This window comes from Puma concolor, chromosome B1, assembly GCF_028749965.1.
Source record: "Puma concolor isolate L17-30 chromosome B1, mPumCon1.1.hap2, whole genome shotgun sequence".
NCBI classification, from domain to species: domain Eukaryota; kingdom Metazoa; phylum Chordata; class Mammalia; order Carnivora; family Felidae; genus Puma; species Puma concolor.
Window position 1 is genome coordinate 120,328,367 of NC_141670.1, and position 27,482 is coordinate 120,355,848.

The 27,482-nt window shown below is 39.5% G+C and overlaps 1 pseudogene; it reads right to left on the bottom strand.

Moving 5' to 3' along the window:
- Nucleotides 1–15,134: 15,134 nt before the first annotated feature.
- On the bottom strand, nt 15,135–24,979 carry LOC147581842 (small ribosomal subunit protein uS10 pseudogene; annotated as a pseudogene).
- Nucleotides 24,980–27,482: the final 2,503 nt, after the last annotated feature.

Sequence of the window (27,482 nt, forward strand, 5' to 3'; positions counted from 1 at the left end):
GCAGCTCCAAGAGACTTCCCTTAGCCTCCCTCTCACCACTCTTGACTTTCATGGAGTCTTGAGTAATCCTTCCTGCCATCCCCAGCTTTGCTGGATGAAGCCAAAAGCCAAACCCACAATAAATGAGTCCAATATTTCCAAAGAACTTGGAGTGTTGTCTGGCACATAAGAAATACTCTGTAAGGCTGTATTCAATAAGTAAAATTTGTCCAAGTTCCAAATTTTCCTTGATGCTTATCCAGTAGTTTCCCATATAAAGAAAACACATTGACAAAGTGTTGAGAACCCTAGGTTCTGATACCCAGGCTGTCACCAACCAGCAGGCTAATCTTGAGCAAGCCACCAGATGCCTCTGGGCACAGTCTACTCATTAGGCCAATATTCAGTCTCTTGGGGTTGAGCAATGCCCTCTCAGACTGCACATTTCATAGTACAGAGGGCATAGAGAATTCAAGAAGCACGGAAAGAGGCTCCAGTTGAATTTGCAAATAGATGTTTTAATTTTTCTCGGCTAATAATATATGATTAGATACTGCACCACAGATGAACTAAGATGAGTGGAAATAGATGCTCTTACATGATGCAAGGAGAAACAAAAGTGGTTACAACCTTTCCAGAAGTCATTCAGGCAGTATTTAGCCAAAGTCCTTAAACATAAAATTTCCTCTGGCCAAGAAATTCCATTTTTGCAAATTATTTCAAGATTATTTTTTGTGGACTAGGATGCTCATCATATTATTGTTAACAGTATGGGAAACACTATTAATATTTAATAGTTAATAACAATAGTAATAGGGAATAACTAGAAAACTAAATATTCAAAAATAAGAAATAAATTGGTTAATAAAGTATCGCATTATCATACTGTGCAATCATTAAATCATGCTGGAAAAGAATATTTAATGACATATAGAAACATGTAAGATACGAAAAGCCTAAATAAAAAGTTTTGGTTGCCAATAATATACATAATATGAATTTAATTTTTTAAGCATCCCTATAATTAAAGATATTTACCATGATGGTTAATTTTATGTGCCAACTGGAACATGGGGTGCCCAGATTAAATTGCACATTATTTCTGTGTATATCTGTGAGAGTTTTCTGGATGGAATGAGCATCTGAATCAGTTTTCTGAGTAAAGCAGATTGCCCTCCCCGTGTGGATTGGCATCACCCAATCCACTGAGGACCCAAATAGAACAAAAAAGCGGAAGAAGAGGGAATTCTCTCTCTGCCTGACCAGAGCAGCTGGACCATCATTCTTCTCCCTTATTCAGATTCAGACAGTGTTTATACCATTGGCTCCCCTGGTTCTCAGGCCTTTGGATATGGACTGGAACTATACCATCAGCTTTCCTGAGCTTCCAGACTGCAGATGCTAGATTATGGGACTTTTCAGCCTTCATAGTCAGGTGAACCAATTCCTTACAACAAACATACATTTAACACACACACACACACACACACACACACACACACACACGCACACACACACACACACTGTTATTTCTGTTCCTATGGAGAACTTTAATAAATACATTTACCAAAACATTAATGGTTACCCATACAGGATGGGATTATGAGACATTTTTATTTTCTCTGAATTTTTTTGTTTTTATTTTGGCTTTAGAAAGTTTTCATGAAAACCATGAATTATATGTGCAATCAGAAGAAAAGAAACAAATGTAGCAGCTATGTAGTTCAACCCTCGGATCCTCCAAGAACCTGCCATGAGGAGCACTATCTGCTAATACCCTCCAGCTGGAACACTTCCAGGATCCACTGCAGCATTTGAGATGAGGTCATGCTCTCCCCAGAAGTCCCCACTAATGACTGAGCCTGGTGGGAGTACTAGGGCCTTGCCCTTTCTTCCCAATTCAGGACTCCTCTATGGGTAAACTGTGCATGAGCTCAGCATAGGGCTGGCTGAGATTTCTCAGAACTGCCCATAATCTGAGGCCTTCCTACCCTCTCCTCTTTCCTTCCATTCTCCCTGCTCTCAGAGCAGCAGGGTCTTCTGAAGGCTTTGCCCACCTGCTCTTGTTCATTCCACCATTTTTCTTCCTTTCGCTAGACCTCCAATAAAGCTCTCACACTCCCAACTCCATCTTGAACCTGAGCTCATGCAATCATATTCCAAAACTGCTGAACTTAAAATTCATGTAAGGTAATCTAAACCCAGAGGTATGGACATGTAAACTGGGCCTCTTTTTTCTCCTCTCTCCTTTCTCTGGATTCCTTCCTGCCCCTGACCCTGACTTCAGTATCTAAAGTCTTATCTGTCCCCAAACTTGGAATAAACTAAGATCAAATAAAATTTTTTATTATACCATTGATGTCAACCACAAATCCAGCTTCTATATACTGGTTCTAATATAGGAAAAAAAGGAAATTACAATAGAGAAATTGATGATATCAGACCTACCCCTAATATATTGTGGAGCCCAGATAAGAATACAAACGGGGATCCACAAAACATACAATACTTAAAAACGACACATCCAGTTAACAAAACTGTAAATAAAGTATGTCCTATCCCAGGGGCACCTGGGTGGCTCAGTTGGATAAGTGTACAACTTCGGCTCAGGCCATAATCTCGTGGTTTGTGAGTTCAAGCACCGCATTCTGCTCTCTGCTGTCAGCACGAAGCCCACTTCGGATCCTCTGTCCCCTTCTCTCTGCCTCTCCCCAGCTTGTGCTCTCTCTCTCTCCCCTCTCCCTCACAATAAATAAACTTTAATTTTTTTTCAATGTCCTATCCTACTACCTTGAAATATATACTTCGACCAAAATCTGGAAAGATAGGTTCAAACTTATAATTCTCAGATTCCTCAAAGTTCCACATCATTACATAGAGGCGCTGATAAAATTATCTCTCTTATCTGCTTCTACCCCACACATGGCTTACCCTTCTTCTTTTCCATCCCCAGCCTCTTCTTGTTCTCCCACACTCCTCCCACATAGCTATAGCCCAGGTCTTGGGGCACACCCACAGGTGGAGAGAGCTGCCTTCAGGAGGAATGACCAAAGTAAGAGGTTTCTCAAGCCCTGAAAGTGGACTCCAGCCACTTAGTGGAATTTCGGGGTCTAGGTCCACATAGCAAGGTTTAGAAGGCAGGCATAGGTGCCAAATGGGCCCACCTCCCAATTGGGCCTATCCCCTTGGTCCTAGTCCCTACAGAGGCAACTGGCAGGAGGAAGGCCAGAATGGGGCATTATGAGTCATAATATCTACATTAGTTTGCTGGGGCAACCATAACAAAATACCACATACTGGGTGACTGAAACAACAGAAATTTATTTTCTCATAATTCTGGAGCCTAGAAGCCCAAAATCAGCATATCTTGGGGTTGGTTTCTTCTGAAATCTCTCTCTTTGGCTTGCAGATGGCCACCTTCTCATTGTGTCTTCACATGGTTGTCCCTCTCTCAATGCTTTCTGTATCCTAATCTCTCTCATAAGGACATCATTCAGGTTATATTAGAGCCAACTCTAGTCCCATTTTACTTTCATTACCTCTTTAAAGGCCCTGTCTCCAAATATAGTCACATTCTGAGGTACTGAGGACTTCAACATATGAATTTGGGAGTTGGAAGACACATTTCAGCCCATAACAATACCCAAAGAAGGGGCTCCATTTGTCTGGGTTTAAGGGTAGTACTAGAGATTACCATCTCATCTGGAGAATTTTCAATGGTACATGACCAGCATACAACGGCTGCCTTGTGTGAAACTGCCTCAGACACTGTACAGGAAACCTAACCCTCACGTAGTAATCTCAAACTTCTGCAAAATAACGAGGCAGTAGGAAGTTGACAGTCTGAGTGGGATGAAAGGAGTTCCATAAACCACGAAAATCTACCCTGAATATTCAGAGTAATCATCTTTATCCCTAGCCATCTATGGAATTTACATAAGGGATGGATACAATAACTATGGAAAAGAAACAAAAAGGCTAAATCACGCTCAGCCTTGGAAAATCACATTCAAACCAGAGTTTATTTGTTAAGCACCAATGCCTGAATTTAGCAATATACAAATTACATCCAAAAAAAAAAAAAAAAAAAAAAAAAACACCTACTGCAAAATAGTGGTCAATACATGTGTAATGGTTTGGTTTAATAACAAAAGAATGTAATTTTTATAAAAATAGACTTGCAACTGAAAGGGTTACTCAATCATAGAGCTGTAATATTAACCAAGATCTTAAAATGCTGTTTATTGTCCAGTCTCACTCCAATATCATCTTTGAATTCCCAGAGAGAATATAATCTGCACATCTTGCAATCCTCCTGTAGGGAAAACCCCTATAGAAACTATAGAATGTAATTTCCCACCCCAAATACCATCTTTTAATGACTCCATTTCTACCTTCTTTCTCCCCACCTGACTTCCCCAAAGGTAGGCAAAATTTCCTTCTGCTATTTAATAACCTCATTGCTGAGAACTTTATCTCAAAATTTATTTCAATCCCTCAGCAGTTAACTATCTATTCCTTTGTATTTTCCTTAGCAGAAAATGAACAATAAATAAATATCACCCTCTGCTTACAAGGTTTTCTTACAGTTGAAAACATTATTAAATTGTTCCTCAGTCTTCAGTTTGATAAGAAAAAGCGCAGTTTCCAGTAATTGTATATATCGTGAGGTGAAATCATTGAGGAAAACCTATTCAGCAGCTGCATTTTAGTATATTTAATGAGTGTACAGCTCTACTGGCTTCCCCTATCAGGGTCATTGCTTACCAAACAAAAAAAAAAAACCCAACTAATTGGATCAAAGGTCCAAACTTAGAACATGCAAAACAACACAGAAATGAAACAGCATAATATAATTTTCTATGCACAGTTTTTTTTTCTTCATGCTCAATGCCTTAGGGGTTATAGTTGAAAGACTTTAAAAATAAGACTTAAAATTTTTATTGCATTGAACTGAGAGGAAAATAAGAAAGACAAGTGTTGAAGGGTAAAATTAAAAAAGAAGTAGTTAATTTTATGACCAGTAAATGATACTATAGTGAGATTATCAAATCAAACTGATACTGGATAAATAGACCTGAGAGAACACCTCTCGGCTAATGCTTGCTATTATCTCTACAGGTCCAGGATCCTGGGACAATTACAGTTTTATTCATAACCCACAAAAGAATAATATTAGTAGTACACTTAAAAGTCATCTGAATACATTTTAAAACTGCATAAACAGCAAAAGAGCAGAATAAACACAGCAAGAATAGCTGAAAGCCATGGGAACCCCAGAAGTCATGTTAGAAGCAGCCCTGTTCCCCGGGTCTTCACCACCTAGGACCAAACATTCCAACTGAAGGAGATTGTTTTTTAATTTGGTTTTGTTTACTAATTTTGATTTTGGCCATGTTTGTTGTGAGAATTTTTGCTTAGTTGCTGTTTTTGTTTGGGGGTAGGGAGAAAATAAACAATATAATTGGAACAAAACAAAGAAGCAAGAAGAAGCTCACTACTTGGACCTTCTAGCACACACTGCTAACAAATAACTGAGAAAATTAGCTCTCCCATTTTGCATCCCTCTTTGCTTTAAAGAGAAGTGTCTTCACACAAAAATGGATAGAATAAATTTTTTTAATGTTTATTTATTTTTGAGAGAGAGGGCATACGTGCATACACATGAGCAGGGTAGGAGCAGAGGAGTGGGGAGGAGAGAGGATCCAAAGTGGGCTCTGTGCTGACAGCAGAGAGCCCAATGCAAGGCTCTAACTCACAAACCGTAAAGTCATGACCTGAGCCAAAGTCAGATGCTTAATCAACTGAACCACTCAGGTGGTCCTGGATAGAATAAACTTTTGAAAACACACAAAAGACCCCAAATAGCCAAAGCAATCTTGAGAAAGAAGAACAAAGCTGGAGGCAACACACTCCTGATTAAAAAAAACTCTATTATAAAGCTATGGTAATTAAAACAGTATGGTACTGGCATAAAAGCAGACATAAATCAATGGAACAGAACAGGGAGCCAGAAATAAACCCATACATATATGAACAATTAATTGATGACAAAGGAATCAAGAATATACAGTGGGGAAAGTGAGTCTGGTGCTGGGAAAACTCAGCAGCAACATGGAAAAGAATGAAATTGGACCACTATATTGCAGCACATACAAAAATGAACTCAAAATGGATTAAATACTTGAATGTGAGCCCTGAAACCATAAAAATCTTAGAAGAAAATACAGGTAGTAAGCTCCTTGACACAGGTCTTGGCCATGATTTTCTGAATCTGACACCAAAAGCAAAAGCTATGAAAATAAACAGGTGGGACTACATCAAACTAAAAGTCTTCTGCACATCAAAGGAAAACATCAACAAAATAAAAAGACAACCTACTGAATGGGAGAAAATATTTGCAAGTCATATATCTGCTAAGGGGTTAATACTCAAAATGTATAAAGAACTCATACCACTCAATAGCAAAAAACAAAAAACTGTATTTAAAAATGGGCAGGGGGTGCCTGGGTGGCTCAGTCCCTTAAACGTCTGACTCTTGATTTTGGCTCAGGTCACAATATCACCGTTTGTGAGTTCAAGCCCCGATTGGGCTCTGTTCTGACAGTGTGGAGCCTGCTTGGGATTCTCTCTCTCTCCCTCTGATTGCCACTCCCTCTCTCTCTCTCTTTCTCTGTCTCTCAAGAATAAATAAATAAATTTTTAAAAATGGGCAGATCTGCATAGATATTTTCCCAAAGAAATAGAAATAGCCAACAAGTATGTGAAAATATACTCAACATCATTAATCATCACAGAAATGCAAATTAAAACCGCCATGAAATATCAGTTCATACCTGTCAGATTGACTATTACCAAAAAGACAAGAAATAAGTGTTGGCACAGATGTGAAATAAAGGAAATCTTGTGCACTGTTGGTAGGAATGAAAATTGGTACTGCCACTATAAAAAACAGTATGAAGTTTCCTCAAAAGATTAAAAATAGGACTACCATATCATCTAGCAATTCCACTTCTGGGTATTTATCCAAGGTAAAAAAAAAAATCCCTAACTCAAAAAGATATATATACCTTCTATGTTCATTGCAGCATTATTTACAATAGCCAAGATACAGAAACAACCTAAGTGTCCATAGATAGATGAATGGATAAAAAAGGTTACACACACACACACACACACACACACACACACACACACACACACGCAATGGAATATTATTCAGCTATAAAAAAGAATGAAATCTTGCCATTTGCAACAACATGCATGGACCTTGAGGGTATTACGCTAAGTGAAATAAGTCAGACGGAGGAGGACGAATACAGTATGATGTCTCCTATTCCACAAATATTGTATATATGGAATAAAAAAAAAGGTTCATAGATACAGAAAACAGACCGGTGGTTACCAGAAGCAGGAGAAAAGGGGCAGAAGAAATGGATGAAAGGGGTGAAAGGTTAAATAAAAACAATTTTTTTAATGATGAAAAAAGGATAGAGTTCTAAAGTTTATTTCAAACCTGTTTGAGGAATGTAAGTGATATGTGATAATTAGCTTGTTATTCCATTTTTGTGCATTTATTAATTCTTCATGTAGGGTCACATAGGATACTACAGCAGACAGAGCTAGGTGATGCCAGATAATGGGGTAATGGGGTTTGCACCTGCACTCCTTGTTATGCTGTGCCTGAAATAAAAGGACTAGCTCACCATATTGCTCCTTCAGCTGTTCAACAAATCTAAAGATGTCATGTCCTAGAAATGTGGATTTTAGTAAGGAACTCCTCTTGAAAATGAATTTATTTCTTTGTTTTCATCCTTGCAAATAACAGGGTCTTTAAATAATTAGAATTTCAAATTCAGAGCTAGTTTTAAACAAAGCACATGAATTTGCTAGCTACTTTTCCCTCACTGTGGATGTTAGATAGTCTTCACTTTTTCTTCTTAACCTGTAGACTACTGTAGAGCCTAACAGGGAGCAATTTCAATCCCTTTATTATTTTTTAAAGGATTGAGAGGTTCCTGGGTGATGCAGTCAGTTAAGTGTCCGACTCTTGATTTCAGCTCAGGTCACAATTTCATGGTTCATAAGACTGAGCCCCACATTGGGCTCTGTGCTGGCAGTGCAGAGCCTGCTTGGGACTCTCTCTCTCTCTCCCTCTCTCTCTGTCTGTCTCTCTCTCTCTCTGCCCCTTCCCTGCTTGTGCTCTCTCTCTCTCTCTCTCTCTCTCTCTCTCTTTCTCAATAAACTTTGAATGAATGAATGAATGAATGAATGAAGAATTGAAATCCAAAATTGGTGACATGAGAGTTGAAAAACTCTTCTCAGGCTAGTTGATTTGTTTTTTGCTGGTTTTAAGTTCAAAGTGAGTTAACCAAGATAGATTTTATTCCTGAATACTAAAAGTATTTGCAAATTCAATGCAGGACAAATGTCAGCATTTGAGACATTATAGTGAATGAAACAGATGACAGAAAACTGAGGATGAACAAGGAAATGTTTCATTTTCCAAATATATTTTCTTTTTTAATGTTTATTTATTTTTGAGAGACAGCATGAGCAGGGGAGGGGCACACAGAGAAGGAGACACAGAATCCAAAGCAGGCTCCAGGCTCTGAGCTGTCAGCACAGAACCCAACGTGAGGCTCAAAATCATGAACCATGAGATCATGACCTGAACCGAAGTCAGATGCTTAACCAACTGAGCCACCCAGCTGCCCCTTTTTTCCAAATATATTTTCTAAAAACTACAGATTTCTAAAATTTATTTCAACCACTGGCAAAAAAAAACAAAAACAAAAACAAAACTTGTATAAATCATTAATAGGGTATAAAAACATTTATAAGTGTTAATGACTAGAAGCCAGCCTGACCTTTTAAGAATAAATCATGCAAATTACCTAATATCTTTTTCTCATAGACAGACTGGCATAAAATGTTATATCTGCATTACAGCAAGGCATTTGAAGTTTTTAATGATATACTTACTAATTAGAGAAATGTGATCTGGATAATATTAAAGTGAGTGATTTAACTGCTAAATGAATGATAACCAGAGAGTAATGGTTAATAGACCAAATTCAAAAAATAATAAATTATCTATTTCTATGCTTAAACTAACATGTGAACAGAAAATATCACTGTTTATAAAAATTGTAAATAAACAGAAATTAGAGAAATGATATGCTTGACAGCAAAATCCAGATCCAAAATATGCAATAGGCTATACTAATAAACCCATTAGCCAAGATAAAAAAATTTTAAAGGGAAAATTTAAAATAACTACTTACAGATTCCAAAATTCCTGTACACAAATGCAAAATTAGGGAAACATGCCTTAAATAAGTAGATTTTTTTTTCCAATTCTGCTAAGATTCTTGCGCATAACCTCAGGCCAACGCTAACCTCCTAACAGCCCAGGGCGGTAAAAAGACAGTGCTCTAGACCTTGAACAAGATGCATGTGAAGGACCAGGAACAAATTATGTTCTTCATGCTGAGAAGGCAGCAAGCAACTTTGCTTACCTAGGGCAAGGAGCCTGAGGTAAAGAGAAACAAGGAAAAAGGAACCAGACCAAAGAACTGATGCTAATAGTCTGGGAGTAACTCAAGGCAGGAAGCAGGTAAACATAAGAGACTTCAGAACAAAGAAGCAATCATCCCAATGCCATCTCAAGTTTATGATTCTTTTGCTGTTCTGTGGCTTAGAGACTACATGGAAGGATAGTGGTATGAATCATTCTGAAAATGCCATCATTACCATCCAGGCATAGTTGGGAGCATTTTAGTAACAGTGAAAACATGAGGTAAACACCTGTCATACTTGAGAAGGCATGAATAATTCTGCCTGCTGCCTTGTGGAGCTGACTTCAAAAAACAAAAACAGAAAACTTTTAATGGAAAAAGTTGAGTGTACGGCATTGTGCAAGGCACTTTGGAAGAAACAAATATAAGCAAGACACAAATAGAGAGGTTTTCATCCACATTAGATCCAAGGCAGTATCTGTTGTGCTCAATGAGTAGGACAAACATAGTTCTAGACACATTCAAAAGATAGCAACGCTCCTTCTGGCTAGGTTTATGAGGAAGTCTTCTTGGAGACAATGGCATTTAGCAGAGCTAAAGTTAGTTGCACAGGCCCTCCCCAAATACAACACAGCTTATACTTGGATAATGTCTGAACCCCTCAAAATACAGAAAACTATACCCATAGCTTGATCTCTTCCTGTTTGTCCTCCAGATCCTCTTACAGTCTGGTGTCTTCCCTGGAAGACTGGCCTGTGTGGACTGCAGCAAGCTTCCAGTGGGGTTCAGTCAACCTGAAGCACCAGTGGGACAGCAGAAGGCAGGAGAAGAATGACGTCAGAGTCTTTCTTCCTTCAATTCTCCCTGCCAGCCACCCAGATTATCTGTGTCTGTCTCCCAAAAGCCAGCTCCTGTCATAGGACCCTCTCTATTATAGCTTACTCACCAAGTTCATGAGCCTCTCTCACCCCTTACCACTTTCAACCTAGGAGAGCAAAGACCCCCAGCTGATACCAGCCCTAAGGAGCCACTCTATCTATCCTTTATAGTATTCACTAAGTCTTGCCTATAGCTTTATAAATTGTACTTTTATTAAACTATGCTCAGTTACCCAGTTTGAGTGTGGCATCTATTTCCTGACACATACGGTGTACTTTTGGGTCTCATATTCATATTGCTAAGCTGAAGGCTCTTACCAAGGCTTGAAATATGAGTCTGCTTATGGAGAATGAGATATTAGGGATTTAGGACCCAAACCTGCCTATATAAGCATTCTTAGAGAGGAGATGAGTTTAAGCAATTGCCAGAAGCAGGCATAAGGTCTTGCCCTTCCCAACATCATCAGTCACTTTGTGTATGTGTATTCAGAATCATAAGGATGAAATGCACTACCTCAATAAGATAAATAGCCCCTAACTTTGCACTACGGGACCAAGCTAAAGACAAATTAGGTATCTTTACTCACCCATGCCTAAGAAATACAATCCCATTACTTCTGTCACTGCTGCTGCCACCACCCATATCCGATGGCTCCTGTCTACTAACTGCCCCAGAGGAAGCCTCCAAAGACCAAGCAATAGCTTATGGCTTGGGTAATAAAAGTGAAATAAAGTAGGCCTCTCAATTTGGGGGAATCTGCTGCTTGTTTTAGTACAATAATGCAAAGGCAGACCCAACATTATTGGTAATACTGTTCCTTAGCTTAGGTAGATCCATGTGTTTATTTTCTTATTATGTTTCTCTCCTCTTTCCCACTCCATCCGGTCTCACCCTTGTCTCTCAGCAACCAAAGACTCAAAGCTGTGCCTGCAAGAGATTCCACTGGAATTTGGAGAGAGCAAATGAGGCTCACATTGCTGCACAGCACTGCAAACAATTTAGGATTAAACCTCCCTTCTACCATTTCCAACTCTGAAGCATTTTCAATGACTGTGTCTTCCCAGGCTCCAGCCTCCCATCATTCTGCAGAGTCTCCACCCTCCTCCCACCCCTTTTCTTTCCTCCTTTCTCCTTCATAGATTGTTCATCTCTGAATTCTCCAAGTTTGTTTATTTCTTAACCAGAGAAGCTTAGCAATCTATGTTTCACTGCACCCTGGAAAGCTCATCTTGGTAATAAAATATATCTATTAATGGAGGTTCCCAAATAAAGGCAGTTTTCTCCTTGAGATAAACCCTCCGTATTTGCTTAGAAATAATAGTGTTTTCTCTCTACCACAACTGTGAGTACACTTTGTAAATGGAATGGATTTTACTGTGCATATTTTAAGAAAGCTTTCCAAAATCTAATCACTTTCAGCATACAGACACCATCAATGTCTGTACCGTAAGGTTACAGAAAAGATAGATAAAAGATACCTATGGAAACTTCCTTTACATGATAAGAACCTTTAAATTTCAGAGCTTAAAATACCCAATGCATACCTCCAAATTCCTGCTCCCTTTTACAGCACAAGGCAAATGTCTGAGTTGTTTCACAAGAAAACCCTGCCCTGGCTGGCAGGCACAATCAATACCGCAGATTTAGAGCTCTTTGTACAGCTTTTTGCACACAGTGGGTGCTCAATAAATATTGATGGCTGATTGATTCTAGCTCCAGTGATCCAGAGAACTCACACAGAAGCAGCTAGTTTGAAAAAGAAATTATGTTTGAATTGCAAGCTAATAAATATTGTGCCAGCAGATTCTGCTAGGGAAAACTTACTCTAGAGTGAATTGAATGCAGTTTTCACTTTTTGATTTTTAATTTTCATACAAATACTCTTGTGGGCTGGACTGTAATCCCCCCAAATTTATTCATTGAAGTCCTAACCCCCAATACCTACAAGGTAGAGATCAAATCTTTAAAGAGGCAATTAAGCTAATATGAGGTCATTAGCATGGAGCCTACTCCAGTGTGACTGGTGTCCTTATAAGAAAAGGAGATTGGGACACAGACATGCACAGAGGGAAGAACATCTGAAGACATAGGAAGAAGATAGCCATCTACAAGCCAAGAGACCAGCCCTGCTGAAATCCTGATCTCAGGCTTTCAGCCTCCAGAATTGTGAGAAAACACACTTTTGTCATTTAAGCCACCCAGTCTGTGATATTTGTTCTGGCAGCCTAGAAAGTCATACATGCTCTCATAACTTTCTAGCAACAAAGTTCCTAACATTTGGGGGAAGGGAACTTGCAGAACTCCCTAAAAGCCTGATGAAAGTCTCCAAAATCTCCTTAAGATCTATCTGCTCATCTGTGCAAAACCAAAATTTTACATTTGATTCTAGAGGATTCATGGATCTCTTTGATCCCAGACCCACAATTAAGATCCTCTGTGTGTGGTATCAAATACTCTCAAATGATATGCATGAAAAATTTGCTGGACTAGTCCTGAGACTAGTGAGTGGTTTACTCAAGTCTCCAGTGATGAGAGGTATGGTCATTACCTTTGTAACCAAATAATAAATAATACATTAATTAAATGACTAATTATATAACATTTCAAAATTTCACAAAGAAAAGTAAGACATGCTAAGGAAAAAAAACCCTGAACATAATTTTCATTCAAAGTTATAGTAAAATAGGGGTGCCTGGCTGTCTCAGAGGGTAAAGCATGCAACTCTTGATCTTGGGATCTTGACTTCAAGACCCACATTGGGAGCAGAGTTGACTTTACATTTTTTTAAATTACAAAATTATAGTAAAATAATTGTGAAAAAATAACTTCATGGGCAAGGTGAATATGTTCAAATATTTCTCTAATATAATACTCAAGAAAATATTGATAATTATGATCAGAATTTAAGAATAGTAAGATGGGGCGCCTGGGTGGCTCAGTCGGTTAAATGTGTGACTTCAGCTCACGTCATGATCTCACTGTTCGTGAGTTCGAGCTCCATGTGGGGCTCTATGCTGACAGCTCAGAGCCCAGAGCCTGCTTTGGATTCTATGTCTCCTTCTCTCTTGGCCCCTGTCCCACTCACTGTGTTTCTGTCTCTCTCCCCCACCCCTCAAGTATAAACAAACATATTTAAAAAAAAAAAAGAAGAACAGTAAAGAGGGGCACCTGGTTGGCTCAGTTAGTTAAGCCCCGCATTAGGCTCCACACTGACAGTTCAGAGCCTGCTTGGGATTCTGTCTCTCCCTCTGTCTGCCCCTGCCCCCACCTCTCAAAATAAATACATAAACTTTAAAAAAAAAAAAAAAAGAACAGTGAAGAAAATGTCCATGCAAAAATGAAATGAACTAGAATAAAATGTATTCAAAAATAAAATCTTTGAACTAAAATATTATATGATTTGTGTCAATAAAGGAGTTTCAGCTGACTAAAAGGGAAGAAACCTGTCTCCCCCAAAGACAGGTTGTGAGGTAAGATGGCTCATGGCTGGAAATGTTGGAGCAGGGGCTAGATAATCAGTTGTTATGGGTGTATACAAGAAGAGACTGTTGGAGTTGGCGGGGGGGGGGGGGGGGAGTTGAACTACATGCCTCTAACACCTACATTTCACTAGTAAGGGAAATGATATATGTGAAATAAAATTCCTCTGCAAAGTGTACTGTGTCATAAGAAAGACAAATTGATAGAGAAATTCAAAGAAAAGTGCTGCTGTTTGTATGTGAATTTCTAACTCTGAGTTCCCTGAGTCCCTTTCCTTTGTTATCTAGCTGACCGCAGGGGTGAAGGGGCAACATAATCAATTTAAGGTTGCATCTCAGGGAGCATGAAAAGGGGGGCTGCCAACAGAAACCAAACCTGCTGCTTTCCAGCACAAGCCAGCCAGGAAAACAACTAAAAACCTGAATCAACTTTAGAGGGAGGAGAAGGAAGCAACAACACAGATGCCCTTGGCCAGTCATCAACGTGGGCATGCATTTCCACACCCGTAATTGACTGGAAACCTCTAACACCAAGAGACAGGTTGTTCCTGACTTTTTCCATTTCATGTGAAGTATTTATTGCTGATTTTGAGTTTTAGCTTCACCTTGAAAGATAGCTTATTCCAGAATATTTTTAACATATATACCATAAACCATTCAGAAACAGAAGATATCCACCTTAAAAAAAATGAAAAATTTCCCCATAAAAATCTAGTTTCCTATAATAGTTTGAACATTTTAGACCAAAAAATGTTAAATCCTTGCCACTAAATAAAAGTGGCATTTTACCATTTTAAAAAGTTTTTTTTTATTTTAAAATAATAAATTTGAAGACAAATATTACCTATAATGCCTACTAAATGCCACAGAGATGGGTTTTTTTTCCCTTATTTTGTAGAAGTGGAAAGATATGTGTTAGCAGGTCAATTAACTACCTTATCAATGTAAGCTAACATTTATTGAGGTACATAACGTGCTAAGCACTTTAAATGCATTATCACATTTATTCTTCACAACAGTCTTATGAAGCAGACACTATTAAAACTCCATTTTATTGATGAGACATCTGGAGCACAGAGCAATTAAGTAATTTGCTTAGGATTACACGCCAAATTAAGTGGTAAACCTGGAATCCTCCCTCAGAACATCTTGGTTTGCTTGATGGTTTTTGTTCATTTGTTTGTTTTTGTTTCAGGAAGTGAGGACCTAGTCACCTATGGAGTATTTAGTAAGTTAGTTATTTTTAACTGATAATCAATTTATTAAAAAGGTTGATTTAAGCATCTGCAATGGTGACTTCAACCTCAATTCCTGTTTCAATACTCATGGAAGTTATCTGTTTAACAATCTCAGAAGGGCTGTATAAATCAATGAATTGCTTGTGGATCCTCATCTGAAAATGATCCCAAGTCTAAAACTTTCACCTCAAGAAATTTTTCTTGTAGTGATTCTTAGAGTCTTGGTAGGCATCCAAACTGGTCCTTTCACTTTGAGATTCTTTTTCTTTGTGCCTCTGATCAAGTCAGCACACGCTTTCTCCGTTTACTTTGGGGCTGGTTAGAGTAATTCTAATTTGATGAATCACTATCTCTGGTTCCAGGGGTGTCTTCCTGGTGTCTTTCAAAGCCACAGCTGCGGCACAGCTTCCTGACCGACTTGTTCCTTGGCAAGAGCCAACATGGTGAGGCAGGAGCAGGATCGGGGCCTGCAAAGTTCTGTGGTACCTGCGACCATGTCTTCTTCAAAGAGCCCTATGTTGATTTTAATAACCCTAAAGAGTAGCTTTGAGAAAGTTGTTATAAATCAGCAATATGCAGCCTAAAGATATATATACAAGGGAATCATTTTATAGTATGAGAATCCCCATTACTTTTGGATCAGTACTTCCTCAAGTACTATCCACTGAGCTACACTGGGGTCCACAGAGCATGGCACTCAGGCAAGCACCTCCATTCCACTCTGCCCATTTTTGATTACTGAGTATTGGCGATGCCATGACAAAGTTAAAGACAGGCAATTCTAAGTTCTCTATAACAGGAGAGTTCTCTCCCTCCTCACTGCCACCCATCAATCTAAATGACACCATTCATCACCAATGAGCTCATTCCACTGTGGCTGGACCACAACAGCTAATTTTACTCACAATCATGATTCTCAACAGTGCTAGTTCAAAGTACATATTTGTATCTTACAGTAGTCCTCCTTTATCTGTGGGGGATATGTTCCAAGACATCTCCTCTAGTGGATGCCCGAAACCATGGGTAGTATTGAACCCTATATATACAGTGTTGTTTCCTGTACCTACATACCTATAATAAAGTTTAGTTTATAAACTAGGCACAGGAAGAGATTAACAACAATAAGAATAAAATAGAACAATTATAACAATGTAAATGTGGCCTCCTTCTCTCTCTCTCAAAATACCTTATTGTACAGTACTCACCCTTCTTTTTTTTTTTTTTTTTTATATATGAAATTTATTGTCAAATTGGTTTCCATACAACACCCAGTGCTCATCCCAAAAGGTGCCCTCCTCAGTACCCATCACCCACCCTCTCCTCCCTCCCACCCCCCATCAACCCTTAGTTTGTTCTCAGTTCTCAACAGTCCCTTATGCTTTGGCTCTCTCCCACTCTAACCTCTTTTTTTTTTTTTTTGTTCCCCTCCCCCATGGGTTCCTGTTAAGTTTCTCATGATCCACCTAAGAGTGAAACCATATGGTATCTGTCTTTCTCTGTATGGCTTATTTCACTTAGCATCACACTCTCCAGTTCCATCCACGTTGCTACAAAAGGCCATATTTCATTTTTTCTCATTGCCACGTAGTACTCCATTGTGTATATAAACCACAATTTCTTTATCCATTCATCAGTTGATGGACATTTAGGCTCTTTCCATAATTTGGCTATTGTTGAGAGTGCTGCTATGAACATTGGGGTACAAGTGCCTCTATGCATCAGTACTCCTGTGTCCCTTGGATAAATTCCTAGCAGTGCTATTGCTGGGTCATAGGGTAGGTCTATTTTTAATTTTCTGAGGAACCTCCACACTGCTTTCCAGAGCGGCTGCACCAATTTGCATTCCCACCAACAGTGCAAGAGGGTTCCCGTTTCTCCACATCCTCTCCAGCATCTATAGTCTCCTGATTTGTTCATTTTGGCCACTCTGACTGGCGTGAGGTGATACCTGAGTGTGGTTTTGATTTGTATTTCCCTGATAAGGAGCGACGCTGAACATCTTTTCATGTGCCTGTTGGCCATCCGGATGTCTTCTTTAGAGAAGTGTCTATTCATGTTTTCTGCCCATTTCTTCACTGGGTTATTTGCTTTTCGGGTGTGGAGTTTGGTGAGCTCTTTATAGATTTTGGATACTAGCCCTTTGTCCGATATGTCATTTGCAAATATCTTTTCCCATTCCGTTGGTTGCCTTTTAGTTTTGTTGGTTGTTTCCTTTGCTGTGCAGAAGCTTTTTATCTTCATAAGCTCCCAGGAATTCACTTTTGCTTTTAATTCCCTTGCCTTTGGGGATGTGTCGAGTAAGAGATTGCTACGGCTGAGGTCAGAGAGGTCTTTTCCTGCTTTCTCCTCTAAGGTTTTGATGGTTTCCTGTCTCACATTCAGGTCCTTTATCCATTTTGAGTTTATTTTTGTGAATGGTGTGAGAAAGTGCTCTAGTTTCAACCTTCTGCATGTTGCTGTCCAGTTCTCCCAGCACCATTTGTTAAAGAGACTGTCTTTTTTCCATTGGATGTTCTTTCCTGCTTTGTCAAAGATGAGTTGGCCATACGTTTGTGGGTCTAGTTCTGGGGTTTCTATTCTATTCCATTGGTCTATGTGTCTGTTTTTCTGCCAATACCATGCTGTCTTGATGATGACAGCTTTGTAGTAGAGGCTAAAGTCTGGGATTGTGATGCCTCCTGCTTTGGTCTTCTTCTTCAAAATTACTTTGGCTATTCGGGGCCTTTTGTGGTTCCATATGAATTTTAGGATTGCTTGTTCTAGTTTCGAGAAGAATGCTGGTGCAATTTTGATTGGGATTGCATTGACTGTGTAGATAGCTTTGGGTAGTATTGACATTTTGATAATATTTATTCTTCCAATCCATGAGCAGGGAATGTCTTTCCATTTCTTTAAATCTTCTTCAATTACCTTCATAAGCTTTCTATAGTTTTCAGCATACAGATCCTTTACATCTTTGGTTAGATTTATTCCTAGGTATTTTATGCTTCTTGGTGCAATTGTGAATGGGATCAGTTTCTTTATTTGTCTTTCTGTTGCTTCATTGTTAGTGTATAAGAATGCAACTGATTTCTGTACATTGATTTTGTATCCTGCAACTTTGCTGAATTCATGGATCAGTTCTAGCAGACTTTTGGTGGAGTCTATCGGATTTTCCATGTATAATATCATGTCATCTGCAAAGAGCGAAAGCTTGACTTCATCTTTGCCAATTTTAACGCCTTTGATTTCCTTTTGTTGTCTGATTGCTGTTGCTAGAACTTCCAGCACTATGTTAAACAACAGCGGTGAGAGTGGGCATCCCTGTCGTGTTCCTGATCTCAGGGAAAAAGCTCTCAGTTTTTCCCCGTTGAGGATGATGTTAGCTGTGGGCTTTTCAGAAATGGCTTTTATGATCTTTAAGTATGTTCCTTCTATCCCGACTTTCTCAAGGGTTTTTATTAAGAAAGGGTGCTGGATTTTGTCGAAGGCCTTTTCTGCATCGATTGACAGGATCATATGGTTCTTCTCTTTTTTTTTTTGTTAATGTGATGTATCACGTTGATTGATTTGCGAATGTTGAACCAGCCCTGCATCCCAGGAATGAATCCCACTTGATCATGGTGAATAATTCTTTTTATATGCCGTTGAATTCGATTTGCTAGTATCTTATTGAGAATTTTTGCATCCATATTCATCAGGGATATTGGCCTGTAGTTCTCTTTTTTTACTGGGTCTCTGTCTGGTTTAGGAATCAAAGTAATACTGGCTTCATAGAATGAGTCTGGAAGTTTTCCTTCCCTTTCTATTTCTTGGAATAGCTTGAGAAGGATAGGTATTATCTCTGTTTTAAACGTCTGGTAGAACTCCCCTGGGAAGCCATCTGGTCCTGGACTCTTATTTGTTGGGAGATTTTTGATAACCGATTCAATTTCTTCGCTGGTGATGGGTCTGTTCAAGCTTTCTATTTCCTCCTGATTGAGTTTTGGAAGAGTGTGGGTGTTCAGGAATTTGTCCATTTCTTCCAGGTTGTCCAATTTGTTGGCATATAATTTTTCATAGTATTCCCAGATAATTGTTTGTATCTCTGAGGATTGGTTGTAATAATTCCATTTTCATTCATGATTTTATCTATTTGGTCATCTCCCTTTTCTTTTTGAGAAGCCTGGCTAGAGGTTTGTCAATTTTGTTTATTTTTTCAAAAAACCAACTCTTGGTTTCGTTGATCTGCTCTACAGTTTTTTTAGATTCTATATTGTTTATTTCTGCTCTGATCTTTATTATTTCTCTTCTTCTGCTGGGTTTAGGCTGCCTTTGCTGTTCTGCTTCTATTTCCTTTAGGTGTGCTGTTAGATTTTGTATTTGGGATTTTTCTTGTTTCTTGAGATAGGCCTGGATTGCAATGTATTTTCCTCTCAGGACTGCCTTTGCTGCGTCCCAAAGCGTTTGGATTGTTGTATTTTCATTTTCATTTGTTTCCATATATTTTTTAATTTCTTCTCGAATTGCCTGGTTGACCCACTCATTCGTTAGTAGGGTGTTCTTTAACCTCCATGCTTTTGGAGGTTTTCCAGACTTTTTTCTGTGGTTGATTTCAAGCTTCATAGCATTGTGGTCTGAAAGTATGCATGGTATGATTTCAATTCTTGTAAACTTATGAAGGGCTGTTTTGTGACCCAGCATATGATCTATCTTGGAGAATGTTCCATGTGCACTCGAGAAGAAAGTATATTCTGTTGCTTTGGGATGCAGAGTTCTAAATATATCTGTCAAGTCCATCTGATCCAATGTCTCATTCAGGGCCCTTGTTTCTTTATTGATCGTGTGTCTAGATGATCTATCCATTTCTGTAAGTGGGGTGTTAAAGTCCCCTGCAATTACCACATTCTTATCAATAAGGTTGCTTATGTTTATGAGTAATTGTTTTATATATTTGGGCGCTCCGGTATTCGGCGCATAGACATTTATAATTGTTAGCTCTTCCTGATGGATAGACCCTGTCACTATTATATAATGTCCTTCTTCATCTCTTGTTACAGCCTTTAATTTAAAGTCTAGTTTGTCTGATATAAGTATGGCTACTCCAGCTTTCTTTTGGCTTCCAGTAGCATGATAAATAGATCTCCATCCCCTCACTCTCAATCTAAAGGTGTCCTCAGGTCTAAAATGAGTCTCTTGTAGACAGCAAATAGATGGGTCTTGTTTTTTTATCCATTCTGATACCCTATGTCTTTTGGTTGGCGCATTTAATCCATTTACATTCAGTGTTATTATAGAAAGGTATGGGTTTAGAGTCATTGTGATGTCTGTATGTTTTATGCTTGTAGTGATGTCTCTGGTACTTTGTCTCACAGGGTCCCCCTTAGGATCTCTTGGAGGGCTGGTTGAGTGGTGACAAATTCCTTCAGTTTTTGTTTGTTTGGGAAGACCTTTATCTCTCCTTCTATTCTAAATGACAGACTTGCTGGATAAAGGATTCTCGGCTGCCTATTTTTTCTGTCTAGCACACTGAAAATCTCGTGCCAATTCTTTCTGGCCTGCCAAGTTTCAAAAGAGAGATCAGTCACGAGTCTTATAGGTCTCCCTTTATATGTGAGGGCACGTTTACCCCTTGCTGCTTTCAGAATTTTCTCTTTATCCTTGTATTTTGCCAGTTTCACTATGATATGTTGTGCAGAAGATCGATTCAAGTTACGTCTGAAGGGAGTTCTCTGTGCCTCTTGGATTTCAATGCCTTTTTCCTTCCCCACTTCAGGGAAGTTCTCAGCTATTATTTCTTCAAGTACCCCTTCAGCACCTTTCCCTCTCTCTTCCTCCTCTGGGATACCAATTATGCGTAGATTATTTCTTTTTAGTGTATCACTTAGTTCTCTAATTTTCCGCTCATACTCCTGGATTTTTTTATCTCTCTTTTTCTCAGCTTCCTCTTTTTCCATAACTTTATCTTCTAGTTCACCTATTCTCTCCTCTGCCTCTTCAATCCGAGCCGTGGTGGTTTCCATTTTGTTATGCATTTCGTTTAAAGCGTTTTTCAGCTCCTCGTGACTGTTCCTTAGTCCCTTGATCTCTGTAGCAAGAGATTCTCTGCTGTCCGCTATACTGTTTTCAAGCCCAGCGATTAATTTGATGACTATTATTCTAAATTCACTTTCTGTTATATTATTTAAATCCTTTTTGATCAGCTCATTAGCTGTTGTTATTTCCTGGAGATTCTTCTGAGGGGAATTCTTCCACTTGGTCATTTTGGATAGTCCCTGGCGTGGTGAGGACCTGCAGGGCACTTCCCCTGTGCTGTGGTGTATAACTGGAGTTGGTGGGCGGAGCCGCAGTCGGACCTGATGTCTGCCCCCAGCCCACCGCTGTGTCCACAGTCAGACTGGTGCGTGCCTTCTCTTCCCCTCTCCTATGGGCGGGATTCACTGTGGGGTGGGGTGGCCTGTCTGGGCTACTTGCACACTGCCAGGCTTGTGATGCTGGGGATCTGGCGTCTTAGCTGGGGTGGGTAGGCAAGGTGCACAGGGGCAGGAGGGGCAGGCTTAGCTTGCTTCTCCTTAGGTGATCCTCTTCAGGAGGGGCCCTGTGGCAGCAGGAGGGAGTCAGATCCGCTGCCGGAGGTTTGGCTCCGCAGAAGCGCAGAGTTGGGTGTTTGCGCGGAGCGAGCAAGTTCCCTGGCAGGAACTGGTTCTCTTTGGGATTTTGGCTGGGGGATGGGCGGGGGAGATGGCGCTGGCGAGCGCCTTTGTTCCCCACCAACCTGAGCTCTGTCGTCCGGGGGCTCAGCAGCTCTCCTTCCCTTTGTCCTCCAGCCTTCCCGCTTTCTGAGCAGAGCTGTTAACTTATGACCTCCCAGCCGCTAAGTCGCGCTTGCTGTCGGAACACAGTCCGTCAGGCCCCTCCGCTTTTTGCAAGCCAGACTCGGGGGCTCTGCTTGGCCGGGGAGCCGCCCCTCCGCCCCGGCTCCCTCCCGCCAGTCCGTGGAGCGCGCACCGCCTCACCGCCCTTCCTACCCTCTTCCGTGGGCCTCTCGTCTGCGCTTGGCTCCGGCGACTCCGTTCTGCTAATCCTCTGGTGGTTTTCTGGGTTATTTAGGCAGGTGTAGGTGGAATCTAAGTGATCAGCAGGACGCGCGGTGAGCCCAGCATCCTCCTACGCCGCCATCTTCCCTCTCTCTCCAGTACTCACCCTTCTTGTGATGATGTGAGATGATAAAATGCCTACATGATGCAATGAAGCAAGATGAATGATGTAGCCATCATGACATAAAATTAGGCTACTATTGACTTCTAACAATTCATCTTAAGGAGCAATGCCTGTTTCCATGGTTGACCACAGATAACTGAAACTGCTGAAAGTGAAACCATGGATAAGGGGGGGGGCTGCAAGCATACCTCAGAGATATTGCAAGTTTAGTTCCAGACCACTGCAAAAAAGCTAATATTGCAATAAACGAAGTCAAATAAATTTTTTGGTTTCCCAGTGCATATTAAGGTCATGTTTACATTGCACTATTAACTCTATTATGTGCGCAATACCATTATGTTTTTGTAAAGTACATGCCTTAATTAAAAATACTTTATTACTAAGAAAAGAATGCTATCATCTGAGCTTTCATCAAGTCATAATCACTGATCACAGAGGACCGTAACCAATATAATAATAATGAAAAAATTTGAAAATTTCTGAAAAATCACCAAAATGTGACAGACACAAAGTGAAAAAAGCTGTTGGAAAATGGGGCCAAAAGACTTGCTCAATGCAGGGTTGCCACAAATCTTCAATTTGTGAAAAAAAATGCATTATCTACAAAATGCAATGAAGTGAAGCACAACAAAATAAGGTATGCCTGTACTATATTCTATTCATCCACTAAAACTTTTGTACATCTTTCTATCTTGGAGTTTTGCTTATTCTGAGCAAAAAAATCTGAGCCTTATTCCCAATGGTCTTGAGAACCCATCTAAAAATCCACTCCACGGATGCCTAAGTGGCTCAGTCAGTTAAGAATCCAGCTCCTGGTGTCAGCTTGGGTCACTATCTCACCAACATGAGATGGAGACTCACAGTGTGATCAAGTCCCACATCAGGCTCCATGCTGAGCGTGGAGCTTGCTTGGGATTCTCTCTCTTCCTCTCTCTCTCTCTGCCCCTCCTCTCTATGTGCTTTCTCTCTTTCTCTCAAAATAAATATACTTAAAAAAATAAAAATACAAAATATAAAAATCCACTTCAATAATACATTTATTAATTATTATGGTTTTGATGTTTAGTTATATGTTCAACTTGGTTTCTTCTGATTGTTTCTGGGTTCCTCTTTTTCCTTCTCTTTTTCCCTTGAATCTATACTCATATTCTTTCTCTCACTGTATCCTAAAGCAAAATCCCACACTATTTCCCAATTCTTATGAGACTAATGAACAAATGTTTTTCCTACACAGATTTTTCTAGTATAATTAACCCATATAAAAAGCATGCAAAAAACTGGTAAACTCTTGTGCAAATTAAAACAGCCAGAATACTACTCAGAATGTGCCCTAAAAAACCCCAAAACATCATTCAGAGAAAATAGCTAAAGTCCCTTCCATATAAAAAAAAAAATTGATGCTGTCATTCACCCTAGGCACCTTAGACAATCACATTTTATTGGACATGTTGAAAGATGACATATGCTAGTTTTTTTTTTAAAGGAAGCCTTCAGACATTTTCTATCGGTTTGAAAGGTGTATTTTAAGGAAAGAAACACTCTGATAACGTAGGTTAGCCTTCGAGGTAGAGGTAGGCAGGAATGTGTCAGTCAGAGGCAAAAGGGGGAACAGAAAAAATAAAGGTCCCAGTTAAGCAGTTATATAAAAATTTTAATTTTTATGATACAAAAAGCAATTACAAAATTACAGGCCTTCTAAATCATCATGCTTGAGTGCTTTGGGTTGTACTCCTAATATTTAAAACCAGTTCTGTCACTGATATGTTTTATGCAAGCAGTGGCCAATACTCACCCTCCACAAATTATGGGGTATCCCAGGCACATAAGTGGTGGCAACTGGCAAGAAGGAAAAAGTAAATATATGCATCAAGTCTACAAATCTGAGCCAAAGAGCAGGAACAGCCATATGCTGAAGCTCACTCAACAAGAAGACATATCCCTCAACACCAAACCTTTCAATCACATATTATCAAATGCAGTGCTATGATCTTCCAGTTGCTCAGGTCAATAATTTTGTACTTGTATCTTTATTTTTCTTCTCATGTCCACATCCAAATCGCCAGTAAATCCTGTAATACCTGCTTTCAAATTATATGCTGAATCTAATTCTAACCTACACCACTACCCGTCTCCTACCCCATTCCAATCCACTTCCATCTCTTACTAGATTATTGCAATAACCTCTTTCCTAAATATTCTCTCTACTTCCACTCTTACACCTGACAAGCTCTGCTCCATAGCCAGACAAACCCTTTTTTTTTTTTTTTTAATTTTTTTTTCAACGTTTTTATTTATTTTTTTTGGGACAGAGAGAGACAGAGCATGAACGGGGGAGGGGCAGAGAGAGAGGGAGACACAGAATCGGAAACAGGCTCCAGGCTCTGAGCCATCAGCCCAGAGCCTGACACGGGGCTCGAACTCCCGGACCGCGAGATCGTGACCTGGCTGAAGTCGGACGCTTAACCGACTGCGCCATCCAGGCGCCCCAGACAAACCCTTTTTAATGTAAGAAAGATGCTATCACTTTCTGCTCATCATTTCAACAGCTTCCCATCCTATTCACAGTAAAACCCACAAGACCCACCATGACTTACAGTGTCCTACAAAATTTGTCCGCCCTCCGCTCCACCACTGCTTCTCCAGTCTCTTTTATTACCCTTACTCCACTCCAGCCACATTGGCTGCCTTGCTGTTCCTCCAACATTCTAATTCCTTTCCACCTGTATTAGTTACAGTTCTTCAGAGAATAGAACCAATAGAATATATACACATATATAAGAGATTTATTACAGAAGTTGGCTCATGCAATTCTGGAGCCTGTGAAGTTCCACAATCTGCTGTCTGCAAGCTAGAGAACCAGGAAAGCCAGTGGTGTAATTCAGCCTGAGAATGTGAAAACAATGGTGTTAAGTCCCAGGCGGAGTCTGAGGCACAGGAACACTGATTTCTGAGGGCAGAAGATGGACACCCCACCTCAAGCAAAGAGAAAAACTGTATTCTTCCTCAGCCTTTTGTTCTTTTCAGGCCCTCAGTGGACTGGATGATACCCACCTGCACTGTTGTGGGCAATCTACTAAGTCTACCAATTCAAATGCTAATCTCTTCCAGAAACATCCTCACAGACACACCCAGAAGTAATATTTTACCAATCATCTGAACATCCCTTAGCCCAGTCAAGTTGACACATAAAATTAATCATCACACTACCCAAGGGCACTTAAAACAGGTGTCGTCTCTACCAACAATTAAGTTTCCCCCAGACATCTTCATGCTCACATACTCTCACTTCCTTTAAGTCCAGGTTCAAATATCAGCTAATCAAAGAGGTGACTTTCCACCCACCAGTGCTTCCTATCTCCTCTTTCCTGATTTATGCTTTTCTACACATGAATTACCCCATGATTTATTCTATGTCTATGTTTTTCTCCCTCCCCCCACCCACTATAATATTAGCTCCATGAAAGTAGAGACTTCTTTTATTCTAGATCTTCTAATCCTGAACCTGGAGTCATGCCTAGAACACAGTAGGGCCTTAATAAATATCTATATTTATTAACAAGGGATATTATTTCAATCACTTATGGCACCTTCATTATGTGATTTCAGCTAGCATCATTTCTCTTTGAAAAGGAATACTTGCCATTTTTTAATTTCTCTCTTGAAACCACTGTATAAATTTTATATTTTTAATTGACATAATATTAAAGTTAAAGGGAATTAAAAGTTTCTCCAGTTTAATTGCCTCTTCCCAAAGACCATATCCTATCTTTGAATGTGTTTACTAGAAAATTCTTATTTATGTTGAGCTAAAATTTGTCTATATAACATTCATCCTTTGAATGTTAAAAATCCTTGAAGATTTTTAAGAAAAGATTTTTGGAAAAAATAAACTTGAAACAAAGAACATAATGTAGGATTTAAAGTCTTTTAAAAAATTTCTTCAATTAAGGAAGTTATCAAATTAGCATATTACCTGTGGGTAATATGTCACCAACAACTTATTTAGTATAAAATGACATTTGCTTTGTTCTCTGAGTAAACACCACCATATTAGAAAGAGGCCATCATTGAATGGATAAAGATTGTGGTTTATATACACAATGGAGTACTACTGGCAATGAGAAAGAATGAAACATGGATGGAACATTGTAGCAACATGGATGGAACTGGAGAGTGTTATGCTAAGTGAAATAAGCCATACAGAGTAAGACAGATACCATATGTTTTCACTCTCATGTGGATCCTGAGAAACTTAACAGAAACCCATGGGGGAAGGGAAGGAAAAAAAAAAGAGGTTAGAGTGGGAGAGAGCCAAAGTATAAGAGACTCTTAAAAACTGAGAACAAACTGAGGATTGGTAGGGGGTGGGAGGGAGGGAGGGGTGGGTGATGGGTATTGAGGAGGGCACCTTTTGGGATGAGCACTGGGTGTTGTATGGAAACCAATTTGACAATAAACTTCATATATTGAAAAAAATAAAAAATAAAGAGGCCATCATTGTAGAAGATTCACACCTAAAATATATCCCTTCTTACCAATAGAGCATATGAAAAATAAGCTAGAGTGAGTACTCTGAGAAATGGTAGACAGCTACAAACGAGAGATTCCCAAAGAAAAGCAGGATTAAAAGTGACACGAAATGGTTTAAGGACAAAGATTTACATTTACAAATTTGTGGCTATATTTCTAAAAATCATAAAATGTCTAATGTCTCTTTATTGTAATAAGGATTTTTTAAGTACTTTTATTTAAAAAGATATTTTTAGGGGCGCCTGGGTGGCGCAGTCGGTTAAGCGTCCGACTTCAGCCAGGTCACGATCTCGCGGTCCGCGGTCCGTGAGTTCGAGCCCCGCGTCAGGCTCTGGACTGATGGCTCAGAGCCTGGAGCCTGTTTCCGTTTCTGTGTCTCCCTCTCTCTCTGCCCCCTGCCCGTTCGTGCTCTGTCTCTCTCTGTCCCAAAAATAAATAAACGTTGAAAAAAAAATTTAAAAAGATATTTTTAGAAGGAAAGCATTACTTTAGGAATCATGTGCAATCTTAGTTATCCATTCCAAGGAAAGATAAGACTAGTCAGTTATTTATTTAGTTAGCTAGCTTGCTAGTTAGTTACTTGTTTTCCATCTCTCTCCCCATTATAGAAACTGCATGAATGCATGGCTTCCTCTGAAGATTAAAGTTTTAAACATCTTATTTTGGAATAATTATAG